This window comes from Zootoca vivipara, chromosome 4 (assembly GCF_963506605.1).
Source record: "Zootoca vivipara chromosome 4, rZooViv1.1, whole genome shotgun sequence".
In the NCBI taxonomy this organism is placed as follows: domain Eukaryota; kingdom Metazoa; phylum Chordata; class Lepidosauria; order Squamata; family Lacertidae; genus Zootoca; species Zootoca vivipara.
In genome coordinates, this window is record NC_083279.1 from 24,346,521 (window position 1) to 24,351,813 (window position 5,293).

Below are 5,293 nucleotides of genomic sequence, written 5' to 3' on the forward strand. Positions count from 1 at the left end.
AGAATGTTCTGTCACACAACGTGAAATCCTTGCACTGACAGAACTTTAACCTTAGTGTTACATTGAATGGGGTCCACTGTCCTCTCTAAGTACTCCACCCCAATACTAACATAGCAACATGAGGCTACTTTTCAGGGCTGATGTAACCCACACATACTCAGCCACAATACTGCAAATACACATACAGTACAGACCATCTAACGGTGCAAATACACATATAGACTAATACTAACGGTGCACATTTGTATTAGCAGGGTGATTTGTTTACAGTGTAAAAAGAAACGTTGAAAAATGCATTTTTTCCTACAGAAAATTAAACCTTAGAAAGAGAATGAGCTCCTGTCTTCGCTGCTACCTTTTTCCTTTTTGAGTGGACATGCTACTGCCCAGTCACAGCTACACTAAAATACTGGGATTTTCTGCTATTTTCTTCTGGGCAACAATCATTTCTCTATAGCCAGGAAAATGGAAAGGAAAAAAAAGCATCGCTTAAAAATGAAGCAGGAAGTCCCTTCAAAATGAAGCAGGCAATCTTTCTCTATTATCTAAATCTAGAAAGAATTCTAGAATGACACATATGCCAAGATAAATCCCAAACTGGCTTCAAAATGAATGTGGAAACTCCTTCTCTAGTGACTTGGGGAAGTAACTTTCTGAGTCATTCTGAAACTATTTTGGGGGTCTTCCTTTCGTAAAGTTGCTCTCTACCACTTGCCAATCACAGCCCTTGACTTCATTCATTGGCCAACACACTGAAAAGTGAGAAGAATAAGGCATGTACCATCTGTCGTTCAAAAACGTGGCATGTACCCCTCCTCCTATTTCACTGCAAGTCCTGCTTCCTTTTTGGATGCCCTCTGAAAATGCTGTTATGGAATGATGTGCTTTAATGTGATTTTAGGAGTGGGACATGATCACTTTTCAAAATCATCGCATTGCCTACGACTATATACAAGGGGTTACAAGTCACTGTTTGGTGTGGCTGCTAAGCCCCATTTTCATTGAATGGCCCAAATGGGTCTTAGGCGTAGTTCTAGGGCTGGGTTGTACATGACTGTGTCATCCCAACACCAAGTGTATAGAATGACCTTGAAGTCTCCCAAACTTCTGTGTGCTTCCTAACCCCCAATGCTGGTGTGTCAGACCTGATGAACATGTGTTGGTTTTGGAGTATCATAAAAGCTCTCTACATGACTAGCTCAGTGTTCCTGTTCCTATGGAATTCAGGTTTTAAATCATTTATATTAATTTTTTATTAAAATAATTTTTAAAAATTAAAAAAAAATTTATACAGGCAATTCCCTGTTTGCGTGGGGGTTGCGTTCCGGGCCACTGAGTGCATAAGTGGCCGTGCGTCAGCCCTTTCCTGTTCCTATTCCTGTTCTGCTTCCGCCCTGACCCATTCCACCCACTTCCAGGGCTAGAAGCAGCATGTCGGCAATCGCACATCAATCGGAAGTGCACAAAATGGTCAATGCAGTTTTATAAAAATAGCAACTCCTTACCACCTATCTGATCCTTCCAAAACTGCTTTAAGTTGTAGTCTCCATGATGTATATGGTAGCTTATCCTGCACCGCTGTCTGAGGAACTCAGATCACTAGATCACTGTTTGCTGGCATATCATTCACGTACGTAGAAAGTACATGGATAAAGTTAGCTTAGGATTCTTGGAAGTGGCCAGGAGTGATTGCATTTGCAGCCATGAGCCTTAAGTGCACCAGGCAGCCACTTGATCTGAGAAATGCAATGCATAAACGCCAGAATAAATTTCAGACAGGTCTTCAGAGGTGCACTCTTCTTCATCCCTGGTAAAGTCATTGTGAGCTTCTCCTGACACTACAGGAACTAGGAGAGAATTTTGCAGAACAGTGACCATAGCAGAGGTCTCCTGCACAAGCGTATCTGTAAATTGCAATGCCGTAAACTGCAGAGGCTTGGTGTCAGTGCAGGATTCCATAGGTGGAAGAGCGTAAGAGGAGTGCACTGGAGCCTGCTGTCATACACCCCAGCTCAGAGGGTAAGCACTGGTTGGTGCTCACCAGGGACATGTTGAGCAAAATGGGCCTCCCGCACTTATTGGTCAAAGCCATGGTCATTGAGATGTCACATCTCACATTCTTCCTGGCAGAGAAATGGGCAGCCACTTCAAAATGACCCGACTGGGAAATTTTAAACACTTACAGTATATTTCTGAATACAAGTGCATTAGAGATAGTCAACACATGCCTTCTTTCAAATATAGTAAAGGTAAAGGGACCCCTGACCATTAGGTCCAGTCGTGACCGACTCTGGGGTTGCGCGCTCATCTCGCATTATTGGCCGAGGGAGCCGGCGTATAGTTTCCAGGTCATGTGGCCAGCATGACAAAGCCACTTCTGGCAAACCAGAGCAGCACACGGAAACGCTGTTTACCTTCCCACTGTAGCGGTTCCTATTTATCTACTTGCATTTTGATGTGCTTTCGAACTGCTAGGTTGGCAGGAGCTGGGACCGAGCAACGGAAGCTCAGCCCGCCACAGGGATTCGATCCGCCAACCTTCTGATCAGCAAGCCCTAGGCTCAGTGGTTTAACCCACAGAGCCACCTGGGTCCCTCTTTCAAATATATCTGGCACTAATTTAAGAAGATAAATATGTTGTTAAGTTAACAAAGAAACTGAAAGCTTGTTATAATCACTCAAACATTAAGGTGCATTTATTATGATTACTTTCCATCATATATATCAGCGTTTCTCAACCGCTGTTCCGCGGCACACTAGTGTGCCGCGAGACACTGGCTGGTGTGCCGCGATGTGCGGCGACGAGAAGGGCGATTTGCATTGTCACATGCCTGGCGGCTGCCAATAAAGAACGCTGACCCGCCGGAAAGGAAGCTGGCCGGGTCACGACACGGAGCGAGCGCAGTTCTCAACAGCCACCACCACGGGAGGGTGGTTTTAGACAAACTTAAAGAAGCTGGCTGGATGAGCTCAACCTGAAACTTGCTGAGCAAAGGATTGTGCTGGCAGAGAAATCAGCGGCTTGTGAAGCCTTATTACAGGAGATTGCAACCAACACAGCAATTGGCAAGTGTTTCTTACAGTCATAATTATATAGTCAATATAGGGCAGCACAGAGTTAAATTTTTTAACTTTTTTAATGGTGGTGTGCCTCGTGATTTTTTTCATGGAACAAGTGTGCCTTGGCCCAAAAAAGGTTGAGAAACACTGATATATATATATATATATATATATATATATATATATATATATATATATATCTTTACGGCATCTAATTTAGAATCGCCAGATGTTTGGCCCTAATTTTAAAGATTTATCTGTATTTCACAAACAATATTGCAGCCCCACATAGGTTCCTTCTTTCAGATGATTGTGTGCAATTATATCACATATCCGTCATGATCTGTTACTCTGAAATCCTGAAAGCACTACACTTCCATCCATCAACACTTTACCTTGTATTGCTTGCGAACTCCAATATAATAACCCTACTTAAGTTCTATTGATTCCAGCGAAAGATATTTAAGCTTATTTCTCCCATTGGGATAATGGTACTTTAAAATGCTTATATTGCCCTCACACAGGACTTCCACCTAGCCCAAATCCAGCTCTGGCCGACAAGACCTTCAATGACTTGTACACAGATGGATTATTGATTTCAAATGCCCAGTCACTATTTCCTCCCGCTATCCTGCCCTAGGTAGGAAGAAGAGCAGAGCCCCTTGCCTTTGCTGCTATCTTTTGTTTGAGGTTCGGGAACATCTGGTGCACAGCCATGGATAGGTTAAAATCTTAGATTTCTCCACTGATTCCTGTGGGTTGTTCTCCCAGGGGAGGGAGGAAAGATCAATTCAAACCAGAAATTAAAAGGACGATCCTCTCTATATTTATACTCTCTACGTCATTTATCATTGCTGTCCGGTGGAAGGCAACTGAATAGACGACACTTTGTTTGGCACTAGGGTCTAGTCTACAAACTCATTTATATCTTACCCAGAGACAAACCTCGCAAACCTCTTCATTCCCCTCCTCCCCATTTCATCCGAGGTTGAGAAGTAGATCAGAATGAGAAACCATGATTGCCCCAAAGATCACCTAGTTAACTGTACAGCCGAGTGAGAAAATGAACCTGGTCCCACTATCCTGACATTCTAACCACCAACCCCATAAGGGCAGCAGAATGGGGTGGGACATGGGAATGAGGTGGTGAGCTTCTGAAGTGCTAGAATAAACTGCAGCACTTCAAAGGGTGTTTGTGTGTTATTTTCAATATTTACTTGGATGGTCTACACACTCCCTGGCCTGATAGCTTTACAGGGCAGAAGAACATTCGAAAATGTTCTCCCCCACCTGCAGAATGAAGTGGTCTAAAAGCAACCTACCGCCTCATTCTGCTGTGTCTGTGGACCAGGCCTAGGAATTGTGCTCATGGGTTGCCTTTCTCTTATTTAATAGCAAGGCCTCCCTGTAAGCTGCTGCTTGAGCCTTCCTAGAAGAAGTCTCTCAGAAAACGCAGGCAATTCCATCCTTTCAGGAGTTTCATGCTGAGCAGAATGTGCAGCTTCTGGCGAGCTGGAGCCGCCGCACCTCTTTCACTGTAGAAACAGCTGCGCCCCCATCTTTCCGCACAAGTGCGGCGGCCCCTGCTTCCTCAACCCCTTTCCATCCAAAATGGGAGGCTCTCTCTGAGGTCAAGTGTCCACTCCCACCCATGCTGGGCGAAGCCAGGGCCCTGTACCCCACCCCCCCTGCTGTTCCTCAATTTCCTTAAACACATGGGCTTAAGGAAATCTCTCTTCGGAAGGCAGGAAGAAAACAAACCTTTCCGTATTCCTGTTAAGATTATAGGACGCTTCTTGTGGGTGGGAGAGTGATAAGGGCTCGCTCTGAGGTGAACAGCAAGCACCTCAAGAGACGGGGTTGCGTGCGCGCTTGTTAATATCGAAAACAACGCCAATGGGGCCGGATTTTTTCGTTTCCTTCCTCGCCCCAAACGCAGCCGCCTGCAAAGTTCTGGAGAACTCCAAAGCTCGCTCCCTATTTTGTGGTCTTTTTAAGAGCCCTATATTGCCCTACTGCGGAGTTTGGAGAGTCGTTTTTACAGGGCATTTTGATACTGGCGAAACTAGGTTTGTTGCTGGCCTCTTGGCGACGGCGGTGGCGGCTACTCCCTCAGAAAGTCCCCTCCTTCTTGTGACCCACGCATTCGCCTCAGCCTGTGGCCACCGCAGGAGGGGAAGTGAAACCCCACTTTTTTCCTGTCCACCAGCTCGCGCCTTTCACTGCCGCACCG